The sequence below is a fragment of the Apis florea genome, unplaced genomic scaffold (genome assembly GCF_048593485.1).
Source record: "Apis florea isolate Af1SG1 unplaced genomic scaffold, ASM4859348v1 contig_37_pilon, whole genome shotgun sequence".
Lineage (NCBI taxonomy): Eukaryota > Metazoa > Arthropoda > Insecta > Hymenoptera > Apidae > Apis > Apis florea.
Window position 1 is genome coordinate 534355 of NW_028256861.1, and position 20991 is coordinate 555345.

General features: G+C 42.7%; 1 protein-coding gene and 1 long non-coding RNA gene across 2 annotated transcripts in view; one reads left to right on the forward strand and one right to left on the reverse strand.

Moving 5' to 3' along the window:
- Positions 1-20991, reverse strand: part of Ubx (ultrabithorax) — a 106282-nt gene that overhangs the window by 79729 nt on the left and 5562 nt on the right. The gene's annotated exons all lie outside the window — the stretch shown is intronic.
- Positions 18902-19804, forward strand: LOC147656223 (uncharacterized). The gene is made up of 3 exons (XR_015294678.1): positions 18902-19150; positions 19242-19310; positions 19463-19804. It is a non-coding gene; the product is annotated as an uncharacterized LOC147656223 (long non-coding RNA).

The following is a 20991-nucleotide window of genomic DNA, read 5'->3' on the forward strand; positions in this document are numbered from 1 at the left end:
AAAAACGCCAACGGAAATACTACTCTTCAGCCGCGTGGAAACCGCGGTTAAACCAAACAGCAATTTGTACATTCCTCTCGAGTCGAATCCAATCGTTCGAATTTTACTCGACTTATCCAACTTTTGGATTAGTTTGGAAAAAACACTGTAATATTGCGAAGAATATTTGCTCGCCTTGTAATGCCTATTAAACTGGAATTGGAATCAACGTTATTTCCAAATGAAAAATTGACCTTCTTCCAATCGAATTCCAAAGAAATTTCTGCAAAAAGAAGATTCGATAATCTATCCAATAATAATAATAATAATACGAGAAAAGGAGAATAGTTTGCGCACACGTGGCTTTCCACGCGGGGCCGTTCGAATCCTCGAAATATCGAAGATCTGGTCGATCTGATCTACTTGGCGATAAATCGTGCCGGGCAAAAGAAAAAAAAAAAAAGCATTTTTTCGACACACGATGCTCGAACGAGTGGAACACGAGTTCCTTCCGGACTGCTCTCGCGCATACACACACTCGAGGCCTATACTCGGAATACGAATATAATGGAGTCGGCGGGCTATGGGGAGGGGAGGGGGGGAGGGAAGAGGGCTCTGCGAGCTCGCAGCGTGGTACCATCGGAGCACGGGTAATGAGACGGCCCCCGACCAAGAGGAGTTGATATGCCCACAGTGCTCTGCCTACAGTCCCTTTTGCCCGTAGAACAACCTATATGTTGCCCCTATACGTCCCTCGTCGGCCGGCTAACAAACCTCTCCCGCTTATCGATGCACTTCGCTTCTTTCGCGACAGGCAGCGCGACAGACGCATGCGCGAGCGAGCGAAAGTATTTTCCCGCCTTCCTGTCTCTTTCGCGCGGTATTCTCTCTCTCTCTCTTGCTACGGAGTGAGAAGAAGGAAAGAAAAAAAAAAAAAGTAGAAGTAAGTTTCGAAAGGTATGGATACTGGTCGGCTATTTATTGGTAATTATTGTAATTACGGTAGATGATTATATTGTATCGGGTATCACGGTATCATTTATCAATTACATAAGCTGCTTGTAACCGTAATTGTTCGTACTGTTTATTATCCTCGTGCAAATTAATAGATGCGCGCAACGAGTGAAATAATACTTTTAGTTATAATATATATGCAAGAAAGTGGTTCGGACAAAAGTTGAATTGGTTTCATTGGCCGAGTACGAAGTAAGGTGTGAAAGTTAAGTTAACAAGTGTTAATGTAAAATTAAGTACGAAAAAATTGAAAATAGAAAATATGGCTTAGTTTAAAGAAGTGGTGATCGAGCATAATTTCAGGAACTTTGAAAACCCCAAGAATTCTCGGATAGAAGTTTCTCGATCGACCGCCTCCTGTCACATTATATTCTCCCAACAGAAGATCGCAAAATTGGCCAAAAATTTTTTTCATTCCAGGAATTTGACGTCATTTCCAAGAATTTCGAAAATTTCCAAGAGTTTGGCGCCACTTCTAAGAGCTCGACGAAATTCAAATTTCTGTCAGCAAAAATTTTCCACTTCGGAGATTAGGAGATTACAATTTGATAGGAGGTGGTTCGAGAAATTTTTGAAATTAGATTCGATTGAACGAACGAAATTGAAATTTTTCGACTTTTTGTTAAGATTAAGATCAAATATTTTGACCATGAAGGATTGACGGGAAATTTTTTTCGAAATATTTCGAAAGATATTTTTTGATAAAATTTTATACACTTACCTATACTTACGTGTTACATCTGCTATTTTTTCAACAGTTTTCTTAATTTTAAAGATACTTACTTTTTACATACTTACCTTTTAGAATCAGAGCTGCTATGTTCTCGCAATATTCCTCGACGTTGAGAAAAAGTATACCGGGTGTCTCGTGTGACGTTTTATCTTCGATACCTCGTTTCCTTTTCATAATATTAAAAAATGTCTCGAATAAAAGTTGAATGGTTTCAAAAGGACTATACTCCGATGTTATTAATTTTCTTATAAGCGGACGCGTAAACGATTCGCGAAGCCCAACTTTCTTTTACCAAAATAGCATTGTATGTTTTTTAACGCGCGAATTAACGCGTTTCAGCGTTCTTTATAAAAAAGTATCGAACCACGTATACCGAGAAATTATTACTTTACGAGATATTCAACAATAATTAAATATCTTCGAATATAATAGTTTCTCGCTATAAATGGTTCAACACTTTTTTATACAGAATAATAAACCGCATTTATTTATGCATTAAAAAGTAAACAATTCTATTTAAGAAAATAAAGTTACCCTTCGTATCTTTCTTTACACTTGTACTTATAAAAATATTAATTGCAACGAAACGTGCCCCACTTGAAACCATCCAACTTTTATCCGAAACATTTTTCGATATTGCCAAAAACAAGCGAGATATTTCGAGTAATTCAATAAACTTACATAGGACACCCGGTATAACCGAACGACTACAATGATATAATCACCCTTATTTCCCTCGTTATAATAAGAAAATTGCTTTTCGACGAGCTCACCTTAGTTACATACATACATTAATTGTCGCTCATTGATAAATACCGTATCACAAATGCATTTAATACCAGGAATTACAAATAACCTGTTTTCCTCGAAAACACTAGATAACGCGATATAATGTTTGCCCAACAAACTATCGTCCTTTTTATTATCGTTCTTAAAATATTCTTAAAATATTATAACCGTACATGTACCGCAACACGTACCACACTTATACGCTGACGTCGTAACGACGACTTCAAAAGCTGCAATACTCTACGCAATTATTACAAAAATTTTGTCACTTACAGCGAAAACGGGTTGCATGCACAACAATGTTGCCGATACACGCAAAAGGAGCAACCGGATACCTATGAGCTTACGGTGCACGGTTAAAGAGAGACCCTGTAATTCTCCACCGACCGGCAACAAAATTATATAATTGTATACACACGCGTTCCATGCTGTTCACGCGCTATGTAAATTACGCGCGAACCCGGTTAATTTCGAAGACGACGACGACAAAGACAACGATGACCGCGAATAATAATCGCGGGCCGAATCGATGTAAATCGGGTGGGATGGGAACGTAAATTACAGTGCTTCCATCTCTCTCTCTCTCTCTCTCTCAAGTCTTTAAGAAAATGATTAAAACCTGTTAGGTTTTAAAACACGATTTCTTCCCTTGCAGGGAAATCGATTTAAGAAAGTTTATTTTATCCAATTGTGAAATTTTATTTTATAGAAGAGGAATTATTATTCTATATATACGTCTCGATCGTATGATACAAGAATGCTATTTGCAAGCTTATTAATTCGAGGGGGGTGTGTGTAGCCCACCGTTTGAGAGTCGAAGCAAACGCAACAACAAATTTCCTCGAGGATTCTTTAGCCTTTAATCACGCGAACGTCCGGCTTTCCGTGACCGGTCGGCATATTTTCTCGAAATGGCGATTTTTGCATACTCCCCCCCTCCCCCCGTCCCTCCCCGTTAGTGAATTTTCATAAATTATCGGTAAAGCGATAGGGCCAGCTCGCGAGATTAACCGGTAATCGGTTTGGTTAACGGAAATCACGAGTACCATGATCCTAGGGGAAAATCGGCGCGAATTCCTCCCGCTATTTGACGCTTGTACCGACCATCGATAACCGCTCTCTTCTATAAATTACCGCGGCTTAAAGACTCGACTTGTCTCGAGGAAGGGAAAGGAGGGAAAGGATTTCCGACGCAACGCGTTATTGTACACACAAATCGCGCGGCGATATTCCAATAAACGCTCGCCAACTACCGCCACTATAATCATTAAATGATGACTGACTGAATTAAATTATCTATAATCGGCCATCCCGGTGGCTCGGAATCGAAGAACGTGACCTCGTACGTAACACGATCAACTACTTACCTCCCCAGTGGGTCTCATTCCGATGTTATCACAAATGCGAAACGGGAGGGGGAAGTGAAGAAAGAGAAGAGAATTCTCTTGTCTCGCATCCTCTTTAGATTATGAGAGAATTCTCATTGGCGAGCAAAACTTACTTTTGTGTTTTCCAGGTTTAGAATATTATTATATCGTCGATCGATCGTATGTGCAATGCGATCGAATGAGCACAAGGACAAGGATCCGCAAAAAACCGCAAAGACCGTGTTGTAGCAGTGTAATATATTTGAACCGCAAAAAATGATGGTTACGGGAAAAGAAAGAAGGCAGAGGGCGCTCGTATATACCGCGCTCTTGTCCAGGCCGAGTAATCTTCTTTAACGTTCACGATTCGACAAAGATTGCGATGATTATATTCCGGCGAATCGTTCATGGCCCCCCTCCCTCCTCTCCTCTCCTCCCTTCCTCGGCTTTTATGGACGAAAATGACTCGGTGATATCAATAAAGGATCGATGTTTGCGCGATGTAGGCAAACTGGATGGCTGCTTTTTTTTCTTTTGACGCACACGATCTTTTTGACGACAAATTTAACAGAGGAGAGTAATATATATTTCTAAACGCAATGGATGAAATCAAACGGAATGGTTCGGTGGCCAAGGAAGAGTGGAAACCTGCCTGTATACGGGCGGGTATACAACTGGCAAATAAAATAGCGGCGGGCTAATAAAGCGGGCATCGATTTGAGCGTATTTAAGGGGAGACCAACCGGCCGTTCATCCACTCCCTTCCACGCGCACCAAGGTCACCTAAATCTCGACCGGGCAAGAGTTGCACTCAATATTGTGACCGAAGCTGTAACCTATCGCGTTTCACTCTCCTCCCTTTCTGCGCCCTCCCCATTCCGTTCTCGTCTCGTTTTACCCGCGTTTTACTAGCACCCTGAAACTTGCGTACCGACAGAGACGACACGTATCGACGAACTTTTTCACCGATCATCGACAGTTTTTTTTTTTTTTTTTTCCTCCCCCCCCCTTCTAATCGTCCTTTCACGAAATTTCATTTTTACGGACGAACGTTATCGATCGATCGCGCCTCGATAAACTCGGTCACCGCGCAAGGCGATCGTTACGAGCACGGGATGAGCAGGCTAGGTATACGCGTACATTACGGCAGTTATTTCCCAGATTTAGTAGGCACACAAAGGGGTCGGCGCGTGCTGATAATGCCGCCTCGGTTCTCACCCCTTGCCATGGAAGGAGGGGTGTCCTGGCTGCCTTCCCGGGCAACTGATTTTTCCGAATTCCCTGGCAAATTACTCTTTCGCGCGGTTTTAACGCGGCCCCCAAATAGGGTTGATACCGAATAACCTCGAGGAAAGGGGGGAGGGCGGGAGGAGAGTTGACCGCACGAATTTCATCAACTCGCTGAGGAGACAAGATGATAAGTTTATAATTCTCGGTTCAATTATTTATTGCGGAGAAATGGAACATTTGTTCTTTCGTTCTCCAACGGGGAGGAGGGGGGGTCACTCTCGAAATTTTACTATAAAAATTTTAAAAACGGAATCCGGACGGAGGTACACAATTATGCAAAAATCGAGCATATTCCCTTAGATTGAGGGGTAGGTTAACCACACCTGCACGCAGAGCCAGACATACGATTAAATCCATGGGCATGGATAATGAGATGCGTGTTCGAGTTTAAGTGGCGAGCCAACCGGTTCATAACGCTTCTCTCCTTCTAATACCTTTTTTCACACACAATAATCGATACTTATTCGAGGAGATCCTTTCAATTTTTCCCCCCTTTCCAAATAACAAATAAATTCGAAAATTCTCGTGGAATTGGCCGTTGGGAATAAGAAAGAAGGATATGAACGTGGACGCAGAGGGGAAAAAATGAGATGGAGAGAACAAGGTGCCTATGGAGAAAGGGTCGTGCGATTGACGAGGTGGGGATAGAGCAGCAGTGATGGGCGGACGGGCTCGAGAAATGGCACTCGCGTCGCGTGCTTGTCCAGCCGTTTCAAATATACATCTCTGCCGAAAAAATACGTTTCCTCGACTCAACGAGCTAAACGAAGTGGGAAGAAAAAAGTATCGTGATAATATTCATTTCGTTGCGTTATCGTTACATTCGAGCGAAGTCCTAGAAAAGCGCGCGAGGAAGAAGGTATCGGTATAGGACTGTTGACCCATAAAACACAGGGAACAAGTTTCTATGACGGGTGCAAGGAAGGAAGAAGAAAGAGAAGGGGAAGGAACGAGCCGAAGGCCGTCTGGGCCGTGTATCGAAAAAACCGTTTCCCACAGCTGAACTTTGCACCCGAGGCCGAAGATGGAACGCGATCGTCTTGCATCGTCCGCGATAATTAGCGTACAACATGGCGGGGAAAAAGTGATTAATTTATCAGGGAAGAAGACGCACCGTTTTCCTTTCGACCGATACCGCCATCTCTCTCTTCTATATTTATATATATATATATATTCTCTTGTTCTCCCTCTCGCGAGCAAGCTGCTCGCAATGATATAACTCTAATAATTTGTCCCGTCAAAGGAAGAAAGGAGGTATATAATAGGGATCGTGACCCGATGTAACGCGATACGTTGGTCGCTCCTACGTCCACTCGTTCCTCGAGTTTTCTAATCTGTAAAAATTATCGGTTTGGCCGGTGCTTCCGTTACTTTGTTTGTTGATGGAGAGCGGGCGAATTTAAAAATAGCACGATATCGAACTTTCTATCTATCAATTGGAGCGTGTCAACAAAGTTCGCGTTGGACGAAACATACCGACTGGGTTCCCAGTGAAGGAGAAGGTGGCTTTATTAGCATACGATTGGCACCGTCCATCTTAATGCCCTTCTCCCCTCTTTCCACGCTTCCTTATCCCTTCGAACAACGTTCACGCCAGTGTATATCCCTGTTTCTCCACCTCGTTCCTCTCGTTCATACGTATAAATATCTTTGTCGAACGATCGCCTAACTTTCTACTTTTGTCTTGATTGATTTTTAATTTATTCCTTGCCCAACATAGCATGGAATACGTTCGATTTGGACGATTCCTTTCAATTCGAGTTAAAGCAACGCTATTTGAATTCCTATTATCCGCGGGAAACCTTGAGAAACCTAACCTAACCTTGCTACGGTTGTTCGTACAATTGAAAATTTTTTCAACCTGCGTTCGTTTCTTCCCATCCAAGGTCGTAGTTATTCGATGCAAATTGCTCGCCCGTAGTTTCCGCATCGCTGCATCATCTAGAATTTCCTTTCCCCCAACGAGCGGAGACGAGCTACGTGAAATTAGAGAGATCATAGCGAAACGAACCGATTGGTCGCGCATGCGCCCGAGAAAACTTTTACACCACGTGATACGAGAACGTTAGAGGACTAGGTTTTAACCAATACCCGTTACGCATGCGCGTAAGTAACGTGTTATTATTGCTCATTATTGTCATCGGGAGTGTTGGCGTTCGTTCCTTCGCGATAACGAGTTTGCAGGAGGGGCAAGCAGGATCTTGAGAGAGAGAGAGAGAGAGAGACATGGCCCTCGGGCCACGTCATCATTATTCAATAACATCACGAACCGGTGAAGTTTTATCTCGAGTCGAAACTTTTTTGATTCCACATCGCTTCGAAAACGGAAGAACGAAAAATTTTTGTTTTTGTTGTTTAATTTGTTAGAGAGAGAGAGAAAGAGAAAATAGCCCGCCGATATTATTCTACAGGGAGTTATTATTACAATATAGAGAATGTCTATTACAACAGAAACTGCGTGTTAGTTACGAAGATGTGCGGCCACGATACGATGCTAACTTGATGCTTCTCTTTTTAATTATAACTCCTCTTCGATGCGCGAATGGGATAAGATACTTTATAGTGAAATGAATCGACAACAAGGGAAAACATACGATATAAATAGTTTTATAAAGAACAATATTAACTGTTTCTTATACTTTTCGTATAATTAATTATATATAACATTTAATTTAATTTAATAAATTTTAAAGATATTATTTTTACGTGTATTTTTTTTTGTAATATATAAATTTTATTTATAAAAAAATTTAATTCAAATTCTTTTCTACATGTGAATAATTTACATTATATAATATTTCAAATACTTACGAAGAGAAATGATTTTGTCTCGATCGAAATAGGGGGGGGGGAAAGAAAAAAGGGAGAATCATTCGACCTTCCTTCCGTTCTATCTAACACTCTTCTTTATTAACCATACTTCTCATCCTCCCTTTTCTTGTAATAATGCATTAAGATAGTCATCGTTTTTACTATTAATTTACGACTCCGTGTATTTAGATCGATAATATCAGCTGGCCGCTCGCATCGTACGTATCGATCGGGAAAATCTGCTCACGACAACAACAAAATAAGAATCGAATTCGAAACACGATTCGAATCGACGAAATCACACCGTCTGAAATCTTCCTTATCCACGAAACTGTGAAGCGACGCGCAATATATATGATTATTACGTTCAATTCTTTTTTTTAACAAGAACGACACGAAAAAGAATCGCGGCACAATATACGCAAGAACTTTCACAACTGTGGAAGAATAGGAGGATTCTTCTCGACGTTATCGAAATCGTAAACGCTCCAATTTCCCCCCCCCCCTCCCCCCAAGCTCGAATTAAAAGCAACGATTCTTGAACGTATTTCTCACATCTCACCTCCTTCTAGGACGAGGAAGAGCCGCACTCCACCGTCGGCAGTTTGTCCGTGTCTTCCGCCACGCACTCTTTATTACCTCCCCCCCCCCCGTCGTTCTCCGCCACCTCTGCCCTTCCCTCCCCCCCCTCCTTCGCGCGATTCCGTACAAGTTCAACACATTTAGGGGGTTATCGTATTATGTCGAGTCACGAACTCGTTATAGCACGTATAAGACGGATCGCCGCTATAAAACCACTTGGTTTCAGTTTAACCAAAGGGTGCAGCACCACGATATAACTGGTTTACATTTTGCCGCCTTTCTTGCTCCCTCCCTCTCTCTCCTTCTGAACACGGTTGCACAGGAAATTTTTCCCCGATACCTACCTCCACGCCTCTTTCCTCTCCCCGGCTCGCGAAGATAGGCGCGATCGTGGTGGAAACAGGGGGGTCCAGAGAGAAATCGCGGATATAAAGAGGAGGGAGTTGGTAAGAAGGAACGAGAGGAGCGAATAATAAATGTGTAATCGTGTTACACAGGAAGGATTACGAGAAGTAAACAAGTGAAGGAAATTCCAGAAGATCGGAGGGGGAGTTGAGCTGAGAGTTTTGAGAAGTGGAGAGAGGAAGAGTTTGGGAGGAGGCGCGCCGCCAATGGATCCACGGTTTCGAAACGAAAACCGGCACTTTCGTTTCACGCAAATTTCAAGTTTCGCGAGCAAATTGGTACTTTGTTGAGGGAGACGAGTGGCCGAGCGAGGAAGGATGGGGAGGGAGAGGGGGCATTGCCCGTGGAGACGGCGAGAAGAGGGGCCGCCGATCCACGTGCTCGTTACGACGATGAAGAATAAAACGATGAAACCGTTTCTCGTGTGTCCCTTACAGGCACGCTCCGTTGACTAGGAGGAATCGAGATGAGAGGAAGGCCGCGTGCCCTGCTCTCGCGTGTGAATTCGCGGGGGAAAGAACGTGGGAGACAGTGGTACCGACGAAAGGTGTAATTTTAGTTAGCGAGAGTAAGTGATGAGCAAGAGTTGTTGAGCAGCAATCTCGAAGGCTTCTTGCCTGGCTTCGAGGGCTATCCGTCTTGGATTGATGTAGTAGTTCGTGGTCGTTTTTTCCATAATTGTCGCGGAAGAATGGAAGGAAAGAGAGGTGGTGGTATTTCACGAAGAACATTTCATACGTTTCAATGTAAATTAAAAATCATTAAACAATTTTAGTGGATGAAGATAAAATACGGAGAAATTAAGATGGATTGGTTATACTACTAATTATTATAGCAGTAATACGTGGCATTGGAATTAATAGGTGGCGATTTTTTTTTTCGAAATTTGCATAAAAAGATAAAGGAATATCAGTAGATAAAGTAGTATTAATTAGAAATGATTAAATAAATTTTGTAAATTCAAATTTACATTTTATTACGCGATATTCACCTTAGATCGAAAAAAACGACTCGATCTAGGATAGACGACGATTTATTCGAAAATAGTACGAGAACGATGGCGGCGCAAAGTGTCCGACGGGCAACGTCGACCGAGGGGAATATCTATCCCCGGTGAATAATCGCGTAACGAGGAAACCGGCTGAAACGCAATTACTGAAATTGAGCGAGTCTTGATGCGAGGTTAATCAATAAGTGGCAACTGGCCCCGGAATGTCACGAACTTTAGAGAAGGGATTCCTTAGACGATACAACATGCGATACGACTAGTTTTCTTGGCTGTATCGGTGGCTGTGAAAGGAAGAGAAAATTGTTGGTTTCCAGGACGCATCGCGAGAGGAGCTTTGACTAAGTATATACACGGCGAACGGAGTAAGTATGGATCACGTACGGAGAAGAATTCGAACGAGGAGAGGTGTTTCCGTTCAACGACTAGAGACCACCCAATCCTGTGCAGGAGAGAATTTGGTTTGGTTTCTTCTAAGGCTGAGGTAAACTTGAACGAAGCCAACACAGGGAATGGAAATTATTCGTTTTATAACTAGTTCCTCCGCCGTTTCTCTTTCGCGCATGTGACGAACGCTTTGCTATTACCACGGCTGCTCTACTCGCCACCGTGTTCTCCGCGTTCTCTCGTAAATCCTTGTGGGCGGGGCGTGAATGCGTTTGCGTTGATGCTGTCCAAGAATAGCGTACAATGTGTATCGAATTTATGTAACGATTCACCTCCCGTTTTCTCGATCTTTTCGTTACCCGGTTGATGATATATTTTGGCCCTGGTCAAATTGTCTCGTATTCCAATTCACTTTGGTTGCAGAAGAATTTTCAATTCTCGAATGTATTTGTTCCGTGGTCTATTATATTCATCCTCGTGCGAATAACACACGCATTCCCACCAGGGAACCATTCTTAGAATAATTGCGACACCGAAACAATACCTCGTAAATTTCTTTAAAATGCTTCGCTCTCTCTCTCTCTCTCTCTATCACTCTGCACAGTCGTCGACGAACACGAAATTAAGCTCGAATTTCGCGTCCAGGTGATATCGCTCTCGGCCAATCCCGAGCAGAGTAAGCTCGTAACGAGTAAGAAGTATATCGTCCTACGACCGCAAAATTATCTCCGCCATTTTCTAAAACTGCCTTTTTTCCCCACAGCGTCGGGGAAAAGTCGAAACTCGATATCTCTTTTGTATCTCACTCTCGCTCGAAACGAACCGAAAGTAAATGCGATAATATTCCCAAAAAAACTTATCTCCTGTCCGAAACACACTATTCTCGAAACTTTTCTCGAAAAACGATAAATATCGTTGGCTATCGCGCACAGACAGAGGCTATGATATCCCCTTCGAGAAGAAATCGAATCGTATGCACCGAAATTTGTCACCGTAATAAGAATCGACGAGCGGGCGGATCTAAGCTGAGATAAGCGAGATTTACGGAGCGCGATCGCGGAGAAAGAAGAAGGGAACGAGGCGACGAGGTATCGACGACGGATCGAGCTCGACTGGCCGCCACGAGGACGGTAAAACCCGGAAGAGCCGCTCTCGGTTTCGGTCTAAAAGAAGGTAAAAGTAACAGTTATGTTCATTGTCGCGCCGCACCGCCCTGGCCCGGACGGATTTTACGACTGTGTTGGAAAAAAGAAGAAGAAAAAAAGAAGCTAACGGTCCACCATCGTTGCTTCGTAGCACAAGTCCTGTTTATTGGCCCTTGTGTAACGCAGAGCTTCGTGGATCAGGAAGCCTTACCGGGGGGGCTTAGTTGTCTTCCGTGCAAAGTGTCCGCGCTTTCGAGGACGAACGTGACTACGCGGCCGTTTCCCAGTTTTATTGCCAGAGGTCCAGGCAAATTACGACTTTTACGTCCACTCTCCCCGTCTCGTCCCTTTCCCATACATTTTTTCCCCTCGTAATGAAGGTTGGTAGGACGACGCGGAGATAATTTCGTCGATCGATCTTTCGATCTCTCGGTTAGGATGATAATTTGTATCGTATTAAAATTGTCTTGCATTCAGTTTTAAAAATAGGTGATACGACAGAAATTAGCGCACGTGAGATAAGTACACGTGATCGAAGATGTCGAAATAATAATCGTTGACACTTTGCTACGTGATGAGAGAGAATAAATCGAAATTCTCGAAATGTCGAACGGGAACGAGTTCCGGAAATGGAGCTTCCCTCGATAAATCGATTTTTTCTTTTTTCTTTCTTTTTCTAAGTAAATAACGTGAGGTAAGGTCGGCGCGGCGTCTAAGGCTCGCTCCGTGTGTAATATATAATACGCGGTTAGATGCAAGACTACTTTTAACCGCGGCTATAAATCAAACAACCGACTGCGTGCATTCCTAGAGAAAACCTGCTTCGGGTAGAGAAAAAAGTCCCGAGACCGTGGTCCGAGATCTCTAATGAACGTTGGCTCGTTCGTCTCGGTTGGCGAAACGAGAAATGGCACGCCTATTAAGTTTCCCCCAAATCCAAATGTTCCCTTCCGTCAATCCAATGTTCCTCCGCTCGATTCCTCCACTTTATTTGTTATGCAAATTACATTTCCTTCGTCAACTTGCATGAAGATTTTTCAAGAATCAATTTTACACACCAATGAATCTTCCGATCTTTCCAAGTCGCGCGTCGTAAATAAAACACGGAAAATCTTCGAATCGATCGGATAATCGAGTGGTCAAATCCAAGCGAACCGAGTACACAATTTATGTTGTGCGAGAGTTGCAACGCGAACTTTCGACCCTTCTGCTTTTTCTTCGAAATCACAAGGGCCGGGTAGAAGTGATTCGAAGGGTTCTCACCGTAGCCTTGAGCTACACTCCCAATTAACCCATATACACATTCCCTCTCTCTCTTTCTCTTTCATTCTCTTTGATAAAAGGAAATCGACTCGTTTCGATCGATCCTTTCCGCGATTTCCCTCGCGCACCAGAAATCGAGTAGCGATTTCGAAATCACATGTACCGAGAGAGAGAGAGAGAGGGAAGAGAATTGGGCTCTTGAAAGGCACGCGCGAGCTCCTCGAGCCACCGCTATTATTACGTTACGTAGAATTATGCACGCCACACGATCGTATATGCGCCGTCTTGTTACAAAATCTTCAAGGTCTCAACCAGTCGAATAATCGAGTGAGACGATTAAATTAAATTAAATACCAGTATTCCAATATATATATATATATATATATTCTCTCGAATTAAATTATTTATAAAGTGTCTTACACGTATATATCGATCGATTCGAGTTCAACACGTGTATTTCTATTGTTCAACATTTCATCTGAAGTGCTACGTACCAAGTACTTGCGTACGTGCACGCGCGGTAAGAAAAAAAAAAAATGGCGGAGAAAGAACGGTCGAGTTCAAGGAATGGGACAAAAAGGGAGAAGCGAAAGGAAAGGAGAGATAGAGAGAGAAAAATGAGGAGGCCAAGAGCGACAGTGTTACAACAGTAGCCGTAAATTTCTCGAGCTAATGGTGCACAACAAACGCTTGTCCGTACCTAAGCTCATAATGTCCGTTCACGCCGGCCTAATATCGTTCCCGCCGTTTAATAAATACGTCGCGATGGCAATACGTCATAACTTTTCCACGCGTCGCGATCTCGTGCGAAATCGTACGTGCACATACGCCTCCCCCTCCCCTTTCCATATACACACACACAAACACGGAGGAGTGCAAACATCGTCCGTGTAAATCTACACGAGAGAGAGAGAGAGAGAGAGCTCGCACATGCGATGTATCACGTTGATATTCGTTGAACGGTTACCGCGCAATGTCACTGAGTTATACGCTTCTTAACCGAGACTCTTAATCGCGGGATAATGTTGTCTCTCCCCCCCCCCCGGCTCTTTCTTTTTGCTCCTCCTCCTTTTTCCCCATTCTCCGTCTCCCTTCCTCCCTCGATACGTGCACGCATACCGATAAAACAAACGCGCCAGTGTCTCGCGCACGTGACGAATGCGTAATTTTCGCCACGGACGAATGATTGTCCGTACGTTTTTAGTAGCACAAAAAGGACTCCAAGATTAGAAGCTCGCGCGCCCTCCCCTTACACGGCGCACCGTGTAAAGCATTCATTGAGTCGGGTCGCGCGCTGTCGATGCGAATGATTCATGCATCTGGAATTCGAAGTGGCGCTCCGGGAAAATTAATTAAATCCTATTGATTGATTCGTTCGATCCTCTTGGCTTGGATCGATACCACTGTTTCGACACATATTTGTATACGTATATTTCTTACAATATCGGTGGATATCGAATGTTTGTATTTATATTATTAACGTTGGAACGTATTGATACGGGCGGCAAGTAATAATAATAATACGGTTGTACTCGCGGATGGATAAGCGCGGCCGTTTATGCGCGTCCGTTTAAAAACGTTGGATAGAATCGTACATCATCGTGCACGGCGTACGACGGGAAAGAGGCGGTAAAATTAAGAAATTTTCGTTCCGGCACACTACAGCGACGATCAAGCAATTATTTTAAAAGGTCAAGGGGTTTCAGCTGGATAAATTATGCCCGTCGTCCTTTCCCACCCGCGTCGGCGGTCAATAGCTACGAAATAAATGGGTACGCGAACGGTTTCGATTCAGTTCTCGCGTGAACGCGGCTAACTTATGCCCGTGAAATCGACGAAAAACGGTTGAACAACCGTTGCTCGCCGGATTGTGCAAAATGATCAATACCCGTGTTAAGAAAACGAGACGAAGCGAGATAAGATACACAAAATATATATTTCGATCGTAAACTATCTCGTTTACACAAAAATTTGAATTTTATCGACCCGAAAATTTATAATTAATTATCGATAATAATTTCGTAGAAGAAGAGATGTTTTAAGATATTCAGGTTCGACGAGTGTTATTTAGCGATTAGTAGATTTTTGATCGACATCGACGTATACACCGAAATACCATAAATAATTCTGATTATCAGAATATATCTGTCGTCCCCGTGTGTAATGACACGGATCGCGACAGATATACACGATCATAACCAGGTTAATCCTTGATTACAAACAAAGCGAAACGAGCTTTATATAGGTGACACGTGGAATATTTAAAATGCGCGTACGATCATGTTCTTTACCCGGTGTTTGAACACTCGCGTAGCTGGCCGTACTCGCCATGTGTTCGAATGAAATAAATTGTATCGATGTCACCGGCAATTAGTCGTCGCTCGCTGATATTCCTAATTTTTTTTTTTTACGCTCGTGCCTCTCGAGTCGTTGAAACCTGACCGGAATGGAGGAGAAGGCCGAGCGGGTAGAAAAGCATTGTGCGCGGTCAGGTCGTCGAGGAGAAGAGCACAGGCTCTGTGTGGCAGGTGCTGCTCGTAATGGCCGGCAGCCAGGCGGCAGCGAGAGAGTTCTGGGCAGGTTTGCTTTCCGGCAAAAACTCTTGCCGCGAATTTATTAAAACGGACGACCCGTTTCCGAAGTTTGCGTATCGTATTGCGTATTAATTGAATAAAACGGGGATGGCGCCGAAACGACGCAAGAAATCGGGACAAATTGGCCAAAAGAATGGCCGATAAAAAGAAACCGATCGAATATTCTCTTGCGCGCTATCCAGGAGCCACCACCTCCTCCACTCTTCTCGATGGAAGTTGATGGAAACGGTGCGATACGCTCGCGGTGATCATCGATTTCAACGAGTTCCACGTACGACGAGGTATCGCGTCGAATCGCTAAGTAACGCAACCATGGAAGATCGATGGGAAACGTTTGGCGACGTTGATCGTACGAACCGAAGTTTCGTACGAGTTTCGTACGACGGATAGAAATTTCTTTTTTTTTTTTTGATTTTTGTTTATCTTGGAGAAAGATTATATAAATTACCGTAAAAGTAACTATAATTTCCTCGGCGAAGAAATTATTTAATCGTTTATAACCCAATTTTTATTTGCCCAGGGAAAAATTATAATAAGAGTTATTTAATTTGAAAAAATTAAAGAGGAATTTGTTTGACGCGTTTCAAGCCTTGATATATATATATATACGAGTTACATCTTCATCTGTGAAAGCAAGTATTCCGCAAAAATGTAAGCAGGAACACTTTTCGATTCAATTATTTTGCCTTGTATTCATCTTTTCTTGCGGGCACACAGGTATATATATATACATATCCTTTGTCTGCCGGTGTAGTCGTTCCGATCGTCGAGCACCTAAACACGTTCTTCGTGCCTACGAAGCGCGGCCGATCCAAAGTATGCATTATCTCAACCCGAACCAGTGAAATGGTAGTCTCTCTCTCTCTCTCTCTCTATATATATATATATAGACGAGTAAAAAGCCGAACCAATCAGCAATCTTGAAATCTCCAACGAATTTTCTCGCTTAACGTCGTAACCGATGAAATGCTACGCCATCGACACGATTTAGAGGCTTTTCTTTTCTTTATGCCAAAAATACACGAGAGCATTAGAAAAAATTGATCCTAACAGAAATATAATTTGATCTAATTATCCTTGTTTCCGGGATAGAATTATACGTGTAACAATAAGAGAAAAATATCGAGATCCAACCGATTCGTAAGTGTCGGAGAAGGAGGGAGAAGCGTAATGGGCCAGGTTTAGGGAAAGAAGAATCTCAGAAATAGCCGGGGTAATTGATAAATAGCCGTTGACGACAAACAATACAGAGAGGATTAATCCACGAGAGCGATAACTCGTCCCGCATGAAATTTGCAAAACAGGCGGATAGCGTATGGGCTGTGTTGTCGGTGTGTAAAAGCGAGGCAGCGCACACGAGTCCGTACATGCGAACAGCTCGTCCATCAAATTGAGAACCCTGGGTAGGCAGCAGCCGCTATACGCTGCTGCCGGCCGAACGTGCGATCAGCGCCTTTGCGCGCGCGTTACGCGCCACTCACGTTCCTCTGTTTCTTCTCTTTCCTCGCCGCTCTTAGGCAAGAATAAACTATCGCTATTGTTTAACATCCACCGTCGACGACGACGACGACGACGACGATGGAGACGTAAATCGGCTACCATCGCCTTCGAATCGTTTTCTGCGTGCGCCTGCTGCAACACGACGAGTGTCCTTCTTCTCTCGATCCTCGTACGAGATACGAGGCCTGTACATTAATATCGCTACATCCATCGTATAATCGTGCTCATCCACTTCCTGCCTCGATGAAAACACATTTTGTGTTAACCTTTACCTTTGTGTTGTTAAACTGTTACTCCAACGTTGAATTTATTTCAACTAGAAATAAATTCGCATCTGTTGCCGAGAGAGAGAGAGAGAGAGAGAGCTTTTTAACAAATAATATATCTTCCTTAACGATATGCTCTCTCTCTCTCTCTCCTAAGTGATAGCTTCTATTCAGATGAATTTTTATGCGTTACGGTAAGGGATCGAAATAATGTTTAGAGTTAACCAGTGGTAGATCGTATCGAAACGTAACTCGCGATTATTCTTTCGCATGTAAATCGTTGTGGCTGGACGATGACCAGCCCTGTTTACTAATCGCGTGAAATAATATTATGGATGTTTACGAGTGGCAGCAATGTTATTGAGAAAAACGTGGGACAGGATGTAAGTGATTCTGCGGATCAGAAATTACACTTTCATGCGGTGAATTCCCAACACCCGTGATTAATACCTTCAAGGTTTTCGCGTTTATAACGTAGCAAAGTATAAAAATTGATTGACGATACGGGATCCTCCGGGGTTCTCGCGAAGTGAAATTATGCGGTGGGGCATATGCAAATTGGGAATACATCCCGATACATTTTGATCGATGTTAACAATTACTTTTTAATGACACGTTTCTACGGCATTTTGTCTCACTGCTCTGCTTTTTTCCTCTTTTTCTCTCTCTCTCTCTCTCTCTCTCTTTTTTCTCGCGCGCGCGCATTTTAACGACCGCGAATTAAAAATCAATCGACGAAATGTTGCACGTAGCTACAAAATCGGGCAACGCTTGATAATTACGACCCGGTTTATGTTTATTTCTCCTTTTTGCTATTCGGTATCTGTAAATACGACCATTTAAATTCCAGTTCTTTGCCGGGCCGTTTAACAAAGAGATTAACCAACCCTTTGCCTCGACATAATCACGGTTTCATGTACAGATTTTCTTTTTTTTTTTACCCTATAGCATTCATCGATTATCTTTCTCCTTGCTATCACGAGATCGCAAAAAATATCCTTTCGATCCTTTTTTTGAACATAGATATATAATCTTGATAAAGGTGGAAAATAATCTCGTAAAAGGACGAATAAATTTATTTATATTTTTGCAACCGAATAAAAATAATAAAAGTGAATCATTTTCATATTAAATTATATATACAGTACGGTAAAAAATTTGAGAAATGCGAAGTGCAAAATCCCCTGTGAAATGTAAATGAAATATTCGCAGTATTGGAAATTCGAAAATAACCAATTTTTAAAATCCTAAGAAATTAATTTTAAAAACAATGCTTCAAATTGTGATATGTTTATTTTTATTGGAGAATAATTAATTCAAAAACAAATTCAAAAACTGTTCATTAATATTATAAATTAGAATAAAAAATAGTAAAAACATTTTATTTTCGATAATAACAATTATTGCAAATATATATATATATATCCTCGAGCACGTTTGAGGAATTCGAGCGAACGAGATCGGGATGGAGTCCCGATCAAATGTGAAGGAGCACGTAATTTTCAGAGACCCGAATGTTTTTTGAGCGAACAGTACGCAGAAGCGGCGGGCGTGGAGAAGGGAAAAGGGCGTAGTAAGTCATACGGAGAGGCTCGTACGTCATCCTCCATCCGGGCCAACGGAGCAACACATGGAAAGGGTCTGTGGAGCCTCCATACCCGATGAACGCACCTACTTGGCTTGCCTCTTTAGGTCGCGGTAAGCTAGTGTTCAAGGCGCGCGCACACACACACACACACACACACGTTCAGGCACACACACTTTACAGTCACACCAGTGCGAGTCTCTATAGGTAGGAGAGGCTGAACCACTTGGTCACGGGCGTGCAATACGCACGCCTATATTCGACTTTACCGATCCGATCTTTTCAATTTTCCAATTGTAAATTAACGTCTGGAACGATTCGTAGAGAAGATTCGTCGTCGATCGTGTTCCTCCCGACGGGCGGGAACAACGGCAGAACAACGGCTTAACAAGATGGAAAGTTGCGTCTCAGCCATGTTTGTCAGCCATTGAGGTGTAAGAAATAATTAGATATATATATATATATCTCCATATTTGCGATCTTATTTTCTTCGCACTTGTTCGATTATTAATTATTAATTTTCAGGGTCGTCGTGACCATGGAAGAAGAGGTTAGAAAACAATGGCGAGAGATGGGAAAATGGTAGGAAAGCAGGTAAGTGGGCGAGTCGATGTATTATTTACAAGACGATTATGTAAGAAATTATCACTAGCGAGATAATTAGGGAGTCGCGTGAAACGAATCCGTAAAAACCGTCGGCCCGTAAATGATTTGTACAATGAACTTCCCCCGTGTTTCTGTTCCAGCAAAACATTTCTACCACACACGAAGAAGACGCGGAACGATCTTGGTCGATACACACGAAGATATGTGCTCTGTATTACCGACGAAACTCGCAGCGACGATAGCGGTAAGCGTGGAGGCACATAAGAGGGAGGGGTAAACGAGCCGAGCCACGATTTCGTCGTCGTAAACGTCAACGTTACGGTTACAGCGTTGTTCCTAGCTGGTTTATATTGAACGAGGTTGCTCCCCGAGGTACGTAACACCTACTGGCAACGGTCGTATCGTCGAGTAGCACCATACTCGTTTCCAACTCGAATAAGAGAGAGAGAAAGGGAGAGGGATATATAGAAGGAGCGAGATGGTGCGAGAGACCACGTGGCTTTTACGCGGGAATCTCACCGCTTCGGCACAAGAGTTCAAGGTTTGTTAACTCTCTATCCGTGTACGTACGTACACGAGGCTAGACGGGCCCATCCAATAAAGATCGCCATAACTATCACGTGATATCGACGCGCGTAAATCAAAAAATGAAAAAGAACACGGATATACACTACACCGATTCGTTCGACTTTTAACACGTATTTTCGCATTTTTTTAATCAATTTTGGAGGATCAGCCTTACGAAGGGTTATAATATCGGACGATTCAATCTTCACAGTACGTTACGCCACATAATTTTTCTTTTTACCAAACAACCTTGATCTTTATTTTTTTTTTTTTTTTCTTTTTCTTTTTCGTGATTCCATAATGAATTTAAACGAACGTTCGATTTAATAACATTCGATTTTTCTCTTTTTTTTTTTTTTTTTTTGTGAATCATTTTGTGGTACGAGAAAAAAAAACACGAAGCAAGAATTATATAATTCGTTCAAGGAACGAAGCTGCGGGAAACGAGGCAGTTTTACAGAGAATAAATGAACCACGGGGGTGTACAGATAGCATTCGAACCTCCGTCTTCACGCCCTCTAATTACCCCATAGACGCGGCAGACCCTTCAATGAGGGGCCATAAATTTCGGTCGCATTTGAAAACAGCCCCCCGAAAGTGATACGACAGGACAGAAAGAGATGCTTTTGTGAACCGCGTCCATGCATCTTGAAAATTGCTATCGAGTGAACGGGAAGAACGGGGAGGAACGTGGCCGATAAATGTAACTAACCGTTTCAATCTTACGCGGGCGATAATAATTGTCGGATAAATATGATTTCTCCTCTCTTCTTTTTTCTTTCTTTTTTTTTTTTTTCCCCCCATCGTGAATTATCTAATATAAACGGGTTGCCCATCCGAATAAAAGTCCACCGTTTATATCTACGACGCGATTCATTATATACGTCCGATATATCGTGTTATATTGCTTCATTATCGTACACACATTTAATAAGAGAGACGTTTCGCATCTGAAAAACGGTGGCGATACCAACGCCTCCCCCCATAAATCACAATGAATTTCAACCGCGTGTACCCTTTGATGTTTATCACGGCCAATGATACAAATGCATTCCGCGCAATCAAGTTTCTTCGCCTCGTGATCGTGATACGGTATATACAC